The sequence below is a fragment of the Ranitomeya imitator genome, chromosome 3 (genome assembly GCF_032444005.1).
Source record: "Ranitomeya imitator isolate aRanImi1 chromosome 3, aRanImi1.pri, whole genome shotgun sequence".
Classification (NCBI taxonomy): Eukaryota; Metazoa; Chordata; class Amphibia; order Anura; family Dendrobatidae; genus Ranitomeya; species Ranitomeya imitator.
In genome coordinates, this window is record NC_091284.1 from 210,421,210 (window position 1) to 210,440,671 (window position 19,462).

The window sequence follows — 19,462 nt, forward strand, 5'->3', positions numbered from 1 at the left end:
ATCGCAAAAAAAAACCAAAAAAAAAAACGCGATCTCTTTTTAATTTCTCTGTCCTCCGATGTGATCGCACATCGGAGGACATAGAAAAGGGGTCCCAGGTCGCCCCCCAATACTCACCTAGCTCCCCCGATGCTCCTCGTGTCTCCCGGTGGGCGCCGCCATCTTCAAAATGGCGGGCGCATGCGCAGTGCGCCCGCCGGCCGGCACCGGGAGAATCTTTGGGGTCTCGGCTGCCGGGGGTAGCCGAGACCCCAAAGAGCATGATTGGGGTCGGTTTTACCGACCCCTGTTTTGCAATCGCCGGTAATTAACTATTTACCGGCGACCGCAAAAAAAAAAAAAAAAGTAAAGTGTAATTCTCTGTCCTCTGATTTGATCGCACATCAGAGGACAGAGAAATAGGGGGATTCGGGGACCCTACAATACTCACCTGTGTCCCTGGATCCTCTTGCTGCTCCTCCTGGCCGCCGGCAGAAGAACATGGCGGGCACATGCGCAGTGCGCCCGCCATCTGTCTCCATCTGCCGGCCGGCAGGAGAACAGCAGTTGGGGCTAAAATTAGGGTTAGGGTTAGGGGTAGGGTTAGGGGTAGGGGTAGGGTTAGGGGTAGGGTTAGGGGTAGGGTTAGGTTAGAGTTAGGGGTAGGGTTAGGGGTAGGGTTAGGGGTAGGGGTAGGGTTAGGGCTATGGTTAGGGTTAGGGCTAGGGTTAGGGCTAAATTTAGGGTTAGGGTTGGGGCTAAATTTAGGGTTAGGGTTGGGGCTAAATTTAGGGTTAGGCTTCTTTCACACTTACGTCGGTATGGGGCGGTCGCAATGCGTCGGCCCGACATACCGACGCACGTTGTGAAAATTGTGCACAACGTGGGCAGCAGCTGTAGTTTTTCAACGTATCCGCTGCCCAATCTATGTCCTGGGGAGGAGGGGGCGGAGTTACGGCCACGCATGCGCGGTCAGAAATGGCGGATGCGACGTACAAAAAACGTTTCATTGAACGTTTTTTTGTGCCGACGGTCCGCCAAAACACAACTGATCCAGTGCACGACGGACGCGACGTGTGGCCATCCGTCACGATCCGTCGGCAATACAAGTCTATGGGCAAAAAACGCATCCTGCGGGCACATTTGCAGGATCCGTTTCTTGTCCAAAACGACGGATTGCGACGGAATGCCAAATGACGCAAGTGTGAAAGTAGCCTTAGGGCTAGGGTTAGGGTTGGGGCTGAAGTTAGGGCTAGGGTTGGGGCTAAAGTTAGGGTTAGAGCTGGGATTAGGGTTAGGGTTTGGATTAGGGTTGGTATTAGGGTTAGGGTTGGCATTAGGGTTACGCTTGGGATTAGGGTTAGGTTTGGGATTAGGGTTAAGGTTAGGGTTGTGATTCGGGGTGTATTGGGATTAGGGTTAGGTTTGAGGTTAGGGTTGAGATTAGGATTAGGGGTGTGTTGGATTTAGGGTTTTGATTAGGGTTATGGTTAGGGTTGACATTAGGGTTGTTTTGGGGTTAGGGTTGTGATTATGGTTAGGGTTAGTGATTAGGATTATGGATCAGGTTGGGATTAGGGTTAGGGGTGTGTTGGGGTTAGGGTTGGAGCTAGAATTGGGGGGTTTCCACTGTTTAGGTACATCAGGGGGTCTCCAAACACGACAGCCAATTTTGCGCTCAAAAAGTCAAATGGTGCTCCCTCCCTTCTGAGCTCTGCCGTGCGCCCAAACAGTGGGTTACCCCCACATATGGGGCATCAGCGTACTCAGGATGAATTGGACAACAACTTATGGGGTCCAATTTCTCTTGTTACCCTTGTGAAAATAAAAACTTGGGGGCTACAATATCTTTTTTGTGAAAAAAAAAATATTTTTTATTTTCACGACTCTGCATTCTAAACTTCTGTGAAGCACTTGGGCATTCAAAGTTCTCACCACACATCTAGATAAGTTCCTTGGGGGGGTCTAGTTTCCAAAATGGGGTCACTTGTGGGGGGTTACTACAGTTTAGGTACATCAGGGGCTCTGCAATCGCAACATAATGCCCACAGACCATTCTATCAAAGTCTGCATTCCAAAAAGGCGCTCCTTCCCTTCCGAGCTCTGCCGTGCGCCCAAACAGTGGTTTACCCCCACATATGGCGCATCAGCGTACTCGGGATAAATTGGACAACAACTATTGCAGTCCAATTTCTCCTGTTACCCTTGTGAAAATAAAAACTTGGGGGCTACAATATCTTTTTTGTGGAAAAAAAAATATTTTTTATTTTCACGACTCTGCATTCTAAACTTCTGTGAAGCACTTGGGCATTCAAAGTTCTCACCACACATCTAGATAAGTTCCTTGGGGGGTCTAATTTCCAAAATGGGGTCACTTGTGGGGGGTTACTACAGTTTAGGTACATCAGGGGCTCTGCAATCGCAACATAATGCCCACAGACCATTCTATCAAAGTCTGCATTCCAAAAAGGCGCTCCTTCCCTTCCGAGCTCTGCCGTGCGCCCAAACAGTGGTTTACCCCCACATATGGCGCATCAGCGTACTCGGGATAAATTGGACAACAACTATTGCAGTCCAATTTCTCCTGTTACCCTTGTGAAAATAAAAACTTGGGGGCTACAATATCTTTTTTGTGGAAAAAAAAAATATTTTTTATTTTCACGGCTCTGCATTATAAACTTCTGTGAAGCACTTGGGCATTCAAGGTTCTCACCACACATCTAGATAAGTTCCATGGGGGGTCTAGTTTCCAAAATGGGGTCACTTGTGGGGGATTTCTACTGTTTAGGCACATCAGGGGCTCTCCAAACGCGACATGGCGTCCGATCTCAATTCCAGCCAATTCTACATTGAAAAAGTAAAACGGCACTCTTTCTCTTCCAAGCTCTGCAGTGCGCCCAAACAATGGTTTACCCCCACATATTGGGTATCGACGTACTCAGGAGAAATTGCACAACAACTTTAGTGGTCTAATTTCTCCTGTTACCCTTGTGAAAATAAAAATTTGTGGGCAAAAAGATCATTTTTGTAGAAAAAATGCAATTTTTTTTTTCACGGCTCTACGTTATAAACTTCTGTGAAGCACATGGGGGTTCAAAGTGCTCGCCACACATCTAGATAAGTTCCTTAAGGGGTCTAGTTTCCAAAATGGTGTCACTTGTGGGGGGTTTCCACTGTTTAGGCACATCAGGGGCTCTCCAAACGCGACATGGCGTCCGATCTCAATTCCAGCCAATTCTACATTGAAAAAGTAAAACGGCACTCCTTCTCTTCCAAGCTCTGCGGTGCGCCCTAATAGTGGTTTACCCCCACATATTGGGTATCAGCGTACTCAGGAGAAATTGAACAACAACTTTTGTGGTCTAATTTCTCCTGTTACCCTTGTGAAAATAAAAATTTGTGGGCAAAAAGATCATTTTTGTAGAAAAAATGCGATTTTTTTTTTTCACGGCTCTACATTATAAACTTCTGTGAAGCACATGGGGGTTCAAAGTGCTCACCACACATCTAGATATGTTCCTTAAGGGGTCTAGTTTCCAAAATGGGGTCACTTGTGGGGGGTTTCCACTGTTTAGGCACATCAGAGGCTCTCCAAACGCGACATGGCGTCCAATCTCAATTCCAGCCAATTCTACATTGAAAAAGTAAAACGGCGCTCCTTCACTTCCAAGCTCTGCGGTGCGCCCAAACAGTGGTTTACTCTCACATATGGGGTATCGACGTATTCAGGAGAAATCGCACAACAACTTTTGTGGTCTAATTTCTCCTGTTACCCTTGTGAAAATAAGAATTTGTGGGCGAAAAGATCATTTTTGTGTAAACAAAAGCGATTTTTTATTTTCACGGCTCTACGTTATAAACTTCTGTGAAGCACTTGGGGGTTCAAAGTGCTCACCACACATCTATATAAGTTCCTTAAGGGGTCTAGTTTCCAAAATGGTGTCACTTGTGGGGAGTTTCCACTGTTTAGGCACATCAGGGGCTCTCTAAACGTGACATGGCGTCCGATCTCAATTCCAGCCAATTCTGCATTGAAAAAGTCAAACGGCGCTCCTTCACTTCTAAGTTCTGCGGTGCGCCCAAAAAGTGGTTTACCCCCACATATTGGGTATTGGCATATTCAGGAGAAATTGCATAACAAAATTTATGGTTACATTTCTGTTTTTACACTTGTGAAAATAAAAAAAATGGTTCTGAATTAAGATGTTTGCAAAAAAAAGTTAAATGTTCATTTTTTCCTTCCACATTGTTTCAGTTCCTGTGAAGCACGTAAAGGGTTAATAAACTTCTTGAATGTGGTTTTGAGAACCTTGTGGGGTGTAGTTTTTAGAATGGTGTCACACTTCATTATTTTCTATCATATAGACCCCTCAAAATGACTTCAAATGTGATGTGGTCCCTAAAAAAAAATGGTGTTGTAAAAATGAGAAATTGCTGGTCAACTTTTAACCCTTATAACTCCCTAACAAAAAAAAATTTTGTTTCCAAAATTGTGCTGATGTAAAGTAGACATGAGGGAAATGTTATTTATTAACTATTTTTCGTGACATATCTCTCTGATTTAAGGGCATAAAAATACAAAATTTGAAAATTGCAAAATTTTAAAAATTTTCGCCATATTTCCATTTTTTTCATAAATAATCGCAAGTAATATCGAAGAAATGTTACCACTAACATGAAGTACGATATGTCACGAAAAAACAATCTCAGAATCAGCGGGATCCGTTGAAGCGTTCCAGAGTTATAACCTCATAAAGTGACAGTGGTCAGAATTGCAAAAATTGGCCTGGTCATTAAGTACCAAATTGGCTCTGTCACTAAGGGGTTAAATCAGAGCGAGAGCACAACACAGTGTACAGACTGGCCGGCTGCTCTCCCAAGCCGAGCATGAGAACTGCATAGAAATGCACAAAGCTGTTTCCCTCTGGTCGAGAGAGTCGTTGGCCAGTCTGTACTCCGCGTTCCGATCTCTCTCCGACTTTTACAGCTGTCTGACTCTGCACTTTGGGTGTATTTTTCCATATGGAGATGAAGAAACATTTCAATTCCTGTGGCATTTCTGCATGGAAAAAAAACTTCAAAAACTCCCCATAAAAAAACATACCACTTAAAACTTATAATTATTTTAGTGTGTTAGTTTGGTTTAGTTAACTGATTTTTTAGTTTTTTTTGCCATTGATGTTTCTTCCAGAAAAATCCAAGTAAAAAAACTCCCTTTTAGGCTATGTGCACAAGCTGCAGATTTGGCTGCGGATCCGCAGCGTTTCCGCAGCTGAGGGTCCGCAGCAGTTTCCCATGAGTTTACAGTACAATGTAAACCTATGGGAAAAAAAAAAAACGCTATGCACATGCTGCAGAAAAAAACACGCGGAAACGCAGCGGTTTACCTTCCTCAGCATGTCACTTCTTTCTGCGGATTCCGCAGCGGTTTTACAGCTGCTCCTATAGAAAACCGCAGTTGTAAAGCCTCAGTGAAATCCGCAGGATAAACACGGTAAATCCGCGATAAGGCTATGTGCACACGTTGCGGATTAGGCTCAGGAATTTCTGGTGCGGATTCTGCCTCTCCTGGCAGAAAACGCACCTGTGGTTTTTTGTGCGGTTCCACGGCGTTTTTTTGTGCGTTTTCACATATAGATGAATATTAGATAAATTAGAAAGCTTCTGTTCATTGCAATGTTAATCACAGACAGCACACGGAGCATACACTGATACCACCATCCCTGTGCTGTCCTTGACTTTCACGGACCCATAGACTTATCTGAGTAATTTCTACATTGAAGTGGACAGTAAAAGAAGTTGTGACGTTTGTCCCTCTACCACATCACTGCAAGCAAAGAATTATTAAAGAAAAAAGTTAACATAGACCTGAGTGACCAAACGAAAAACGGCATAGGTGACGCAGGATATTTACTTGGTGAGTGTAATTTATATCCTTATGTTATGGTAGGAAGAAAATTAGAGCAGCACAAAGAAAGAGTCCAGGTGCAGAGCCCCCCAGGCAAATACCAAACCTCAATTATAAAAATCCAGAAAAATTGGTGGCAGCTCACCGTTTGTAGTGAAAAAGAGCTATTTAATCAGACCAGAAGGCGACGTTTCGGTCCCAACGGGAACCTTTCTCTTTGGAAAGGGTTACTGCGACACTTATTTTATCACGTGCCCTACTTTTTAGCTATGTAAACCATTTTAGTTAGTCACATTCACATTTCCCATAGGGGTCGTTTTTATGCAAGCTCCAGTCACTTCATTTACACATATCATGTACTTTTAACCTTATCGCAATATATATGGTGAATAGCACTGAGGTAAGCCCAATGTATTGATTTTATCCACATTTCAGCACCTACTTTTAGGTGTTATTAGCATTGTTGCACCCTTATGCTACTAGCACAATAAATTGTCAGTCATTATATAGGTTCTATCTCTGATATATTTATATTCAATTTTTTGCTATTTATTTATGGTCTGGGCCATCCTCTATGTGAGGCATTCTGCTGTTTTAATATTCATGTCATTAGTTTTAAAAGTATTTAAAAAAGTTAATTTTTATTTAAATGGGTCTCTTCATTTCCCCATGTATATTTTTTCCACGGTGCTGGTGGCTAACTGGCTATTAAAGCAAAAACTGGACAAACCAGTTTAGACACCAAAAGTGTCAAAAAGAGCTTCTCTAGCTGTGAAAGACCCATTTTGTCCTGCATCACACATAGAAAGCTTTGATTTGACTGTTTGCTATGTAATGTTTAAGGTCAGGTTCTCTAGTGTGCATTTCATGGACCATATATGGACCACAATGTCCGGACTGGCCATGGGTCTTCCGACCCAAGCTTACATCTTCCTGTGTGTCTATGAAGCTATAAAATATGATCAAGAGATAAGCGGTCAGTCTAGGCACTCTGGTCCATACAGTGGGGCAAAAAAGTATTTAGTCAGTCAGCAATAGTGCAAGTTCCACCACTTAAAAAGATAAGAGGCGTCTGTAATTTACATCATAGGTAGACCTCAACTATGGGAGACAAAGTGAGAAAAAAAAATCCAGAAAATCGCATTGTCTGTTTTTTTAACATTTTATTTGCATATTATGGTGGAAAATAAGTATTTGGTCAGAAACAAAATTTCATCTCAATACTTTGTAATATATCCTTTGTTGGCAATGACAGAGGTCAAACGTTTTCTGTAAGTCTTCACAAGGTTGCCACACACTGTTGTTGGTATGTTGGCCCATTCCTCCATGGAGATCTCCTCTAGAGCAGTGATGTTTTTGGCTTTTCGCTTGGCAACACGGACTTTCAACTCCCTCCAAAGGTTTTCTATAGGGTTGAGATCTGGAGACTGGCTAGGCCACTCCAGGACCTTGAAATGCTTCTTACGAAGCCACTCCTTCGTTGCCCTGGCGGTGTGCTTTGGATCATTGTCATGTTGAAAGACCCAGCCACGTTTCATCTTCAATGCCCTTGCTGATGGAAGGAGGTTTGCACTCAAAATCTCACGATACATGGCCCCATTCATTCTTTCATGTACCCGGATCAGTCGTCCTGGCCCCTTTGCAGAGAAACAGCCCCAAAGCATGATGTTTCCACCACCATGCTTTACAGTAGGTATGGTGTTTGATGGATGCAACTCAGTATTCTTTTTCCTCCAAACACGACAAGTTGTGTTTCTACCAAATAGTTCCAGTTTGGTTTCATCAGACCATAGGAAATTCTCCCAAAACTCCTCTGGATCATCCAAATGCTCTCTAGCAAACTTCAGACGGGCGCGGACATGTACTGGCTTAAGCAGTGGGACACGTCTGGCACTGCAGGATCTTTGTCCATGGTGGCGTAGTGTGTTACTTATGGTAGGTCTTGTTACATTGGTCCCAGCTCTCTGCAGTTCATTCACTAGGTCCCCCCGCGTGGTTCTGGGATTTTTGCTCACCGTTCTTGTGATCATTCTGACCCCACGGGGTGGGATTTTGCGTGGAGCCCCAGATCGAGGGAGATTATCAGTGGTCTTGTATGTCTTCCATTTTCTAACTATTGCTCCCACTGTTGATTTTTTCACTCCAAGCTGGTTGGCTATTGCAGATTCAGTCTTCCCAGCCTGGTGCAGGGCTACAATTTTGTTTCTGGTGTCCCTTGACAGCTCTTTGGTCTTCACCATAGTGGAGTTTGGAGTCAGACTGTTTGAGGGTGTGCACAGGTGTCTTTTTATACTGATAACAAGTTTAAACAGGTGCCATTACTACAGGTAATGAGTGGAGGAAAGAGGAGACTCTTAAAGAAGAAGTTACAGGTCTGTGAGAGCCAGAAATCTTGATTGTTTGTTTCTGACCAAATACTTATTTTCCACCATAATATGCAAATAAAATGTTAAAAAAACAGACAATGTGATTTTCTGGATTTTTTTTCTCAGTTTGTCTCCCATAGTTGAGGTCTACATATGATGTAAATTACAGACGCCTCTCATCTTTTTAAGTGGTGGAACTTGCACTATTGCTGACTGACTAAATACTTTTTTGCCCCACTGTATATGGACCATGAAATACACATGTGTGAACCCTACCTTCACGATACATCTGATGGAGATAATCAGAAATTAATATGTAAAAGTGATTGTATGGGATCAAGTAAAAATAGGACAATTGGGTGTAACACCATAAACAAATAAGAGAACCTGTACCTATCTGCAAAATTATCTGATGATCCAGCATCACTGCTCCCTGACGGCCTTTGCTTTTTTACTTGCAATTGATGTTACATCAATAAATGTGACAGCAGGAGCCAATCATTGGCCTTAGTGGTCATAATTATTGGGCTTAGGTGGGAAATCAGACGTAAACATAGACCTGCAGAAAGTATAGGAGTGTTGGAGTAGCAGAGAAGGCACATTTTTTCTTATCAGCCAGAAAGCAACTTTAACTGTCAGATTTTCCTCGACAAATAATATCTGATTTCTGATGGTTTCGAAGGAGATCAATTTATTAGTTTATTGTTAAAGCACCCTTCAAACAAGTAGCAATTTCCCATGGTCAACTGCCCTGTTAGGTACTGTATTGTATTATTTGGTCATTCCATAGTGATATGGTTTAGTACTGCGTAAAAGTATTATTTGACCACAGTGTGACAATATTATATTTGTCCATCATATGGAAGTAGTGGTCATTTTATAGCGACATTGTTGATTTTCGGCCACTTTTTCTATAAGAGAACTGCTGCCAGACATGTTTGCCCATGACTTATCTCAGAGCGAAGAAAAGGATCGTCAGTCTGAAATCAAACATGCCAGATTCGTAACGACCCCCCCCCCCCCACAATAAATTGACTGGGGCTCCCATACCCATTAGACCGTCAAATGAACCCATGTGACCGGCAGCTTTAGCCGACATTAGTCTAATGTGTATGGCGGGCAAGAATGCAAATAGAAGAATTCAAGGTTTGTGTTATGGAGGTGATAAATCTATACACATCTTTTAGACACATAAGGAGCTGAATTGCCATAATGCCATCTGAAAAGTAAATGTTTGCCATGATGAAATATTACTTTTACAGTAAGAAACACTAATGAGGGAATCAGCATTCTACGTAAATCAGTATCTAGAGTTCACATTTCCCAACACAATATAATGTGACATTTTTTAACAGATATTTAACACTTAGGGTACCGTCACACTATAACATTTTGATCGCTACGACGGTACGATTCGTGACGTTCCAGCGATATCGTTACGATATCGCTGTGTCTGACACGCAGCAGCGATCAGGGATCCTGCTGAGAATCGTACGTCGTAGCAGATCGTATGGAACTTTCTTTCATCGCTGGATCTCCCGCTGTCATCGCTAGATCGGTGTGTGTGACACCGATCTAGCGATCTAGCGATGCGATCCAGCGATGCGTTCGCTTGTAACCAGGGTAAACATCGGGTAACTAAGCGCAGGACCGCGCTTAGTTACCCGATATTTACCCTGGTTACAAGCGTTAAACTAAAAAAAAACAAACAGCACATACTTACATTCTGGTGTCCGTCAGGTCCCTTGCCGTCTCTGCTTCCCGCACTGTGACTGCCGGCCGTAAAGTGAAAGTGAAAGCACAGCGGCTGTGCTTTCACTTTCACTTTACGGCCGGCAGTCACTGAGTGCGGGAAGCAGACTGCAAGGGACCTGACGGACACCAGATGTAAGTATGTGCTGTTTGTTTTTTTTTAGTTTAACGCTTGTAACCAGGGTAAACATCGGGTAACTAAGCGCGGTCCTGCGCTTAGTTACCCGATGTTTACCCTGGTTTCCCAGGGACCTCGGCATCGTTGGTCGCTGGAGAGCTGTCTGTGTGACAGCTCCCCAGCGACCACACTACGATTTACCTACGATCACGGCCAGGTCATATCGCTGGTCGTGATCGTAGGTAAATCGTATAGTGTGACGGTACCCTTACTCCAATGCTCATTCACTATGATAATGCAAGTAACGTAGCTCAATGTTACAAACAGCATCTCGTCTCTTTTCAATGGCTCCATTGTGATGAACACTCCTCTCAGAGGCGTATCTAGGGTTTCTGGCACCCGGGGCAAGAATTCATTTTGGCGCCCCCCCCCTCTCCCCCCCCAGCACATATGCGATTTGCGCACTTAGTCATGTACCCACAAGCTCCTCTCCCTAATGCTCTCAATGTTCAGTGAAAAACTGAGAAGCAGAAGAAAAGCTCGTTGTCACCAGACCATAAGTGTGAAAGTCACATATGAGTGAAGTGTCCATGTGACGACTACTGGAACCTGCTGACCTGAATCCTGACATCGCAGACTTCTGAATTCTCACAACGAATGCACTGGACACTTTTAGGATTCTCCCTTGCTGGTGGACGGTCATGTCAGTACAAGCATGTGATTTGTATAATTCTGAACACATTCCGACTAGACGTGCCCGGCCTCGCTCAGTTCATTTTCATTGACGGAGGCCACACATGTCTAGTCAGCACGTGACAACATGTAATGGGCGGCACGGTGGCGCAGTGGATAGCACAGCAGCCTTGCAGCGCTGGAGTCCTGGGTTCTAATCCCACCCTGGACAACATCTGCAAAGAGTTTGTATGTTCTCTCCGTGTTTGCGTGGGTTTCCTCCGGGCACTCCGGTTTCCTCCCACATTCCAAAGACATACTGATAGGGAATTTAGATTGTGAGCCCCATCGGGGACAGCGATGATAATGTGTGCAAACTGTAAAGCGCTGCGTAATATGTTAGCGCTATATAAAAATAAAGATTATTTATTATTATTATGTATGTAAATTGCCAGCACGAGAGAATCCTGACAGCGTGCAGGGCGCACTGTGAGAACTCAGAAGTCTGCAGTCACGAAGAATGACTGCAGACTCATTACAAACCTGGACATCCCCTTTAATGCTCCTAACATAAATAAAAACATGAGAGTTAGTCAGTATCACAATTAACATTTACATCCAGGTACCTTATAGATGATGTCGTCTCTGGAGTCGTTCTTCTTTTCTTCATCTTCACGATGCCCTTAAAGATACAAGTGTCATTATAATGCTCCTGAATGAAAAATTGCCCCTCACTATATTGTCTTCACAAAATATGACCCCCACACTGTCCCTCTTATGGTACATGCTCTTCACACTGACCTCTCCTTTCCATACCGGTCCCCTCTTCACACTGTCCTCTCACACTGTCTCCCCCATATAGGGCCCAGTATTTATACTGTACTCTCTCATCACACTCCCCCTCCTTGGTATACTGTCCCCTCCTGGCTGTGCCCTTACACTGCCCCCATGCTACGAACCCACTACTCAGTTTCTATTCTGTGCCCCATCACCCCCTTTGCTGTTCATTTTGTGTCCTCAAATCTCCCATCTCCACTCCAATTCAACCCCACACAATAAATCCCCCCATTACCCACACAGCCCCTCATCACCCCCATCTCCTGATCCCCCACACAGCCCCTCATCAACCCCATCTCCCCCTCATCACCCCTACACAGTCCCTCATCATCCTCCCATTCCCCACAGGCCCTCATCATTCCCCAAAAAGGCCCTCATCACCCCGCTTCTCCACAGAGCCCCTCATCATCCCCCCATTCCCCACAGGCCCTCATTATCACCCACACAGCCTCTCATCCCCCATTCCCCACACAGCCCATCACCCCCATACAGCCCCTCATCACCCCCCTTCTCCCCCAAAGCCCCTCATCACCCCCCTTCTCCCACACAGCCCTTCATCATTCCTTCTTTTTCCACACTGCCCCTCATCATGCTCTATTCCCCACACAGCCCCTCATCATCCACTTCACAGCCCATCATCATTCCCCACACAGCTTCTCATCATCCACTACACAGCCCCTCATCATTATCCCTCCATTCCCCACAGCCTCTCATCATCCACTACACAGCCCCTCATCATTATCCCTCCATTCCCCACAGCGTCTCATCATCCACTACACAGCCCCTCATCATTATCCCTCCATTCCCCACAGCGTCTCATCATCAACTACACAGCCCCTCATCATTATCCCTCCATTCCCCAGACAGCTTCTCATCATCCACTACACAGCCCCTCATCATTATCCCTCCAATCCCCACAGCGTCTCATCATCCACTACACAGCCCCTCATCATTATCCCTCCATTCCCCACAGCGTCTCATCATCCACTACACAGCCCCTCATCATTATCCCTCCAATCCCCACAGCGTCTCATCATCCACTACACAGCCCCTCATCATTATCCCTCCATTCCCCACAGCGTCTCATCATCCACTACACAGCCCCTCATCATTATCCCTCCATTCCCCACAGCGTCTCATCATCAACTACACAGCCCCTCATCATTATCCCTCCATTCCCCAGACAGCTTCTCATCATCCACTACACAGCCCCTCATCATTATCCCTCCAATCCCCACAGCGTCTCATCATCCACTACACAGCCCCTCATCATTATCCCTCCATTCCCCACAGCTTCTCATCATCCACTACACAGCCCCTCATCATTATCCCTCCATTCCCCACAGCGTCTCATCATCCACTACACAGCCCCTCATCATTATCCCTCCATTCCCCACAGCGTCTCATCATCCACTACACAGCCCCTCATCATTATCCCTCCAATCCCCACAGCTTCTCATCATCCACTACACAGCCCCTCATCATTATCCCTCCAATCCCCACACACCTCGGTAATCTACTCACATGGCTGCATGCTGCAGACCCTCAGTCCTCCTCACACGACTCCAGCAGCTTCCTGGTTCCTGCTATCTGTCTTCACTGGACTGAAGGAGGCCCCGCCCCTTCCGGTGACATCTTACCTCAGCTCCATTCTAGACAGGCACTGCAGTCAGATGTTCAATTGTACTCATGTCCGTAAGATACGAGTACAATTGAACACTGGGAGCCGCGCGCTGCAGCGTCTCTGTGCCGGATGTCAGCTTGACAGTCCAACACAGAGAACAGCTGACTCCGAGTGCAGGGGCGGCAGAATGCAGCTGCCAGGGGAGACATTTGGCGGCCCAACTGCGCCCCCCTGCCAGCTGCGCCCGGGGCACATGCCCCGGCTGCCCCCCCCTAGATACGCCACTGACTCCTCTAATCCTTGGCTGCAGCTGTGAATCTCTATGTCCTGTTTCTGATTTGTAATAAAGATGCTGGTATTTTCATGCAAATTGTGTATGGAGATTAGGAGCTTGTTTGCTGAAAATGCTAATATTATTTCCTAGGCAGGATATATTCTGACAAGTAGACATCAAGGTGCTAAATCCTCAAATTTATTTCACAGTCTATGTAAAATTATTGCAAAAAAAAAGAAGTAAATTTACTTTCATATATTTAGCAACTTGATGCTATATTTAACGGGAACCTATCAGACGATTAATGGTGCCCAAACCACAAGCAGCAAGAATTGCAGCAAGAATTGCAGCCAGGACTGCCACTAGGAACTTCAGGGCCCCATACTGGCAAAATTTTCATGCCCCCTTGAGACTCCACCCAGGCTCCACCACAGATCTGCCTTCAAACCTCCACAGTCCCACTGCCTACTCTTAGAAAAACTCAACTTCTTCACCATGTCCTCACTAATCAGATATTAACAGTTCCCATGAAACACCATTTCAGATACAAAGCCAGCAGCTTTTGTTTTGGCCAAAAGATTTTTTTAAGCTGACACCATGAGAAGGTAGACTCTTTTGGCTGAGCGCTAAGCTATTCTAACCTATTAAACATTTCTTAAAATAGTCAATACTGTATTTAGGTATATGTTTCTTTATTTTTCTTTAGGGGAATGAGTCACATACATTTTTATAATGACCATTAATACTACATACAAGGGACATATACCATCACACCATGACCAGACCATATATTACCACCACATAGTGACCAAATACTACCACATACAAGGGAGAAATACAGCCACACCATGACGAGATCACATATTACAATGGCATAGTGACCGAATAATACCACATACAATGAACAAATACTGCCACACCATGACCAGACCACATATTACCACCAGATAGTGACTGAATACCACATACAAGGAAGAAATACCTCCACACCATGACCAGACCATATATTACCACCACATAGTGCCCGGATACTACAATACTGATCATTAATAAAAAAAAACACAATACTAAGTGCCATAATGCACAGGAGCTCCATATTTACTGTCAGTGTACAGGTAATACAGTGATCACTAGTGTCATTATACACAGTAGCTCTGTATATAGTGTTAATGTACAGGTAATACATTGATCACTAGTGACATTATACACATGAGTTCTGTATATAGTGACAGTGTACAGGTAACTCACTAACTTACCAGTGATGTCTCTAGCTGAAGTTCTTCATCTTCGCTTTTCTTTTTCATGCAGCACAGACCGTCATCACTTACCTAGAGCACAACTTCTAGAGCACATTAACCACTTTTTTCCTTTCTTCTACACTACACATCTGAATACAGATGGGCACCCTCCATTAATATATAATTAGTTATTATGCAATCTACCATTCCAAATATAAATTGTAATCCATCACTGTGCACCCACTAACTATAAATAGCCATTTTCCCACCTAATAATAAATATACAAATTAATTAGTCCCTGTTCTCTTTTCCCCAACTCATCACCAGTCACTGCATCCTCAACGGCCTCCACTCTGTACCTCCCGCTCCCCCGATTCATTGTATTTACATGCCCCTTCTGCACAAATTCTTTGTCATGTCTTCTCTCCCTCCCACCATCTGTTCATTATCAACTTCTCTCCTCCAACATTCAATACATAATTTACTCCCACCACCCTCAAAATTCATCATTATTTGCTCTCCCCAGGTCCTCATTTGCTCTCCCCATCCCCCACCTTCAATTCAATTGCTGTTCCCATTCCTCACCTTCAATTCATCATTTGCAGTCCCCCTCCCCACTTTGTCTTTTGCAGTCCCCCATCCACCCCTCTTTTTGTAATTTCATAATTTGTAGTCCCCCATCCACCCCCCACTTCACCATTTCCAGTCCCCACCCCTTACTTCATTATTTGCTGTCCTCCTCCCCTCCTTACTTCATCATTTGCTGTCCTCCTTACCCTCCTCACTTCATCATTCACAGTTCCCCTCCCCCTCACTTCATTATTTGCCATCCCCCTCACTTCATCACTTGCAGTCAACCTCCTCACTTCATTACTTGCAGCCCCCTCCATTGTTTGCAGCCTCCTTCATCATTTGCAATCCCCCTCCATCATTTGCAGACCTCCGTTCATCATATGCAGCCCCCTCCTTTCATCATGTGCAGTTCCCCTCCGTTCGTGATATGCAATCCCCCTCCCCCACTTCATCTTGTGCAGTCCTCTGTCCCCTCCCTCACTTCATCATTTGCTGATCCGCCTCCATCATTTGCAGCCCGTTGCATCATTTGCCGTCCCTCCATCATTTGCAGTCCTCTGTTCATCATGTGCAGTCCCCCTTCGTTCATCATGTTTAGTCCCCCTCCCCCACTTCATCATATGCAGTCCCCCATACCCTCCATCATTTCATCATTTGCAGCCCCCTCCATCATTTGCAGCCCCTTCATCATTTGCAGCCCCCTCCCTCACTTCACCATTTGTAGCTCCACCTCCATCATTTGCAGCCCATTGCATCATTTGCAGTCCCTCCATCATTTGCAGTCCCCCTTAGTTCATCATGTTCTGTCCCCCTCCCCCACTTCATCATATGCAGTCCCCCATACCCTCCATCATTTTATCATTTGCAGCCCCCTCCATCATTTGTAGCCCTGTTCATCATTTGCAGCTCCCCTCCATCATTTGCAGCCCCCTCCATCATTTGCAGCCCCTTCATCATTTGCAGCCCCCTCCCTCACTTCACCATTTGTAGCTCTGCCTCCATCATTTGCAGCCCATTGCATCATTTGCAGTCCCTCCATCATTTGCAGTCCTCTGTTCATCATGTGCAGTCCCCGTCCTCCACTTCATCATATGCAGTCCCCCATACCCTCCATCACTTCATCAATTGCAGCCCTGTTCATCATTTGCAGCCCCCCCATCATTTGCAGCCCCCTCCATCATTTGCAGCCCCCTCCATCATTTGCAGCCCCCTCCATCATTTGCAGCCCCGTCCATCATTTGTAGCCCTGTTCATCATTTGCAGCCCCTCCATCATTTGCAGCCCCCTCCCTCACTTCATCATTTGTAACTCCGCCTCCATCATTTGCAGCCCATTGCATAATTTGCACTCCCTTCATCATTTGCAGTCCTCTGTTCATCATGTGCAGTCCCCCTTAGTTCATCATGTGCAGTCCCCCTCCCCCACTTCATCATATGCAGTCCCCCATACCCTCCATCACTTCATCATTTGCAGCCCTGTTCATCATTTGCAGCTCCCCTCCATCATTTGCAGCCACCCTCCATCATTTGCAGCCCCTCCATCATTTGCAGACCCCTCCATCATTTACAGCCCCCCTCCATCATTTGCAGCCCCCTTCCATTATTTGCATCCCCCTCACCGATTTAATTCATTTTATAAACAAAAAAAAAACAACTTTTTTCATACTTACCTTAAAGACCATCCCCAGCAGGCACAGCTCTGCTTCTGTTGTCCTCGTACATGTCGGCGCGTACGCGATGACGTCATCGTGCATGCTCCAACACTTGACCAGATGTCCAGGGAAGGAAGTAGGAGCTCCGCAGCCATCTAGGTTAGTTGGCTGTGCAACTCTTATAAAGCTCCCGGGCCCCAGTGCCGATGAGTGTGCCGCAGCGCACAACACTTTAGTGCACGATGGGGTCCGGTGAGCAGAAGCACAAGAGCGGAACCCCCTCTGTACCGCTGCTCACCGGGCCTCATACATCAGTAAGGGCAGTAATGCCCTGAAGGCAGCACTGTTTAGTTCAATTATTGAGGGGGATGGAATAAGAGGTGATTAAAACATTGCATCTATCCCAAAATGGTATCAATAAAAATGTTAGCTCAGGGTGCAAAATTCAAGTCCTCACACAATTCCATTACTCAAAAATGTAAAACGTTACCGCTCTTAGACAATGGTGATATAAGCAAAATGTTTTTTTTTACAAACTTCAAAAAACATCTTTTACCACTTAAATAAAAAAACTATGCATGTTTAGTATCACCAGAATCGTACTATAAATAAGTATGAAAAATTGCGCAATTACGCTTTTTTCTGTTTTGCTGGAATGTTTTCCCTGCTTTCCAGTACATCATATGATAATATGGCTTGAGTTATTCAAAATTACAAATTGTCCCGCAAAAAAAAAAACTCACACGGCCATATTGACAGAAATTAAAAAAAAAAAAAAAGTTATGCTCTTGGTAGAATAGAAGGAAAAATCAAAAATGCAAAAATGGGAAATTGCTCAGTCGTGAAAGGTTAATAAATCTGACCCCTTGTGAATTCTATGTGCCCCAGAAAATGAAACTTATGACCTGGAGTACAATTAACCTACAAAGTACACTAGTATTCTGCAGTAGATTATAGTACATCTGCTACATGGTGGTTGGCCGTATTGCCATTTTCTAGGGCCGATCCAATATTGGAAAAGTGCCTGCATCAAGGTAATAAAATAAAATGTAATGCAAATATCACTCCACACATTTTTTGCATTAGAAAACTACTGGCATGGAGAGAAAAGTACATGTTTTCTTTAATGACCTTTAAATAATATTTATATTTAAAATAAATCTACAGTATGTGGCACTTTTAGGTATATAACAGGCCATCTTCCTTATGCAAATTGCATTGCCAAAATAAGTTATTTTACTATTCCCCACAGAAAAATGCAGTTCCATCAAAATACTCCAAGTAAAATATGAAGATATATATAAGCATATGTTCACACATTATCTCTACAGGTACATGTTTTATGAAGTATTATATGAGATATATAGTAAAATTCACTATAGTGCAATAACAGCATCATGTCCCTTTAAATTATCAGCGACTTCTGTTACCATGGCAATAAACAACCAACAGGATTGCTGGATTTGAATTTGAAAGGAAAAAAAATGTCAGTTATCCACAGTCTATTGTATCTCAGCAGAGAGTGAAAACAGACACCAGCGGCTACAGCGATATATCAGGTATAAGCCTGTAATATTATATAAGTGACGGCTGATTTATCTCATCACATGTCCGTACAGAAGAAACCAAGACGTTATCTTACTAATTGCTATCATGGACCCCAATACTTTCCATAGAGTCCATGATAAGAAGCTGGGGCTGATAGTTCTCACCACTTGTCAGATCTTCCATATTGGTGCATCCAGTGATGGGAGTCCAATATTTAACAACGGCTCCATCCTTTATAGGGAACGACGACTGCAGTGCGGAGAGCGGCACAAAGTCTATTAATCCTACTATCCCAGCATAATAATAAGTGCTCCATATACACCACATATGTTATATATATACTAGCTGAAGAGCCCGGCGTTGCTTGGGCATAGTAAATATCTGTGCTTAGTTATAGCACCTCACGTCTCTTATTTTTCCATCACGCCTCTCATTTTCCCAATCACATCTTTCATTTTCTCCCTCACACCTCTCATTTTCTCCCTCACTCCTCTCATTCCCCCCTAAAACTTGTCATTTCAACCTCACATCTGTCATTTTCTGATCACTCCACTATTTTTCCTCACTCCTCTCATTTTGCACTCACACCTTTTCATTTTCACCTCACACCTCTCATTTTCACCTCATCACCTCAGTATATACATGTTTGTCATCTCCCTTATATATAGTATACATCTGTATGTCATCTCCTGTATATAGTATATACCTGTATGTCATCTCCCCTGTATATAGTATATACCTGCTGTGTGTCATCTCCCCTATATATAGTATATACCTGAATGTCATTTCCTTCTATATATAGTATATACCTGTATGTCATCTCCTCCTGTATATAGTATATACCTGTGTGTCATCTTCTCCTGTATATAGTATATACCTGCATGTCATCTTCTATATATAGCATATACCTGTATGTCATCT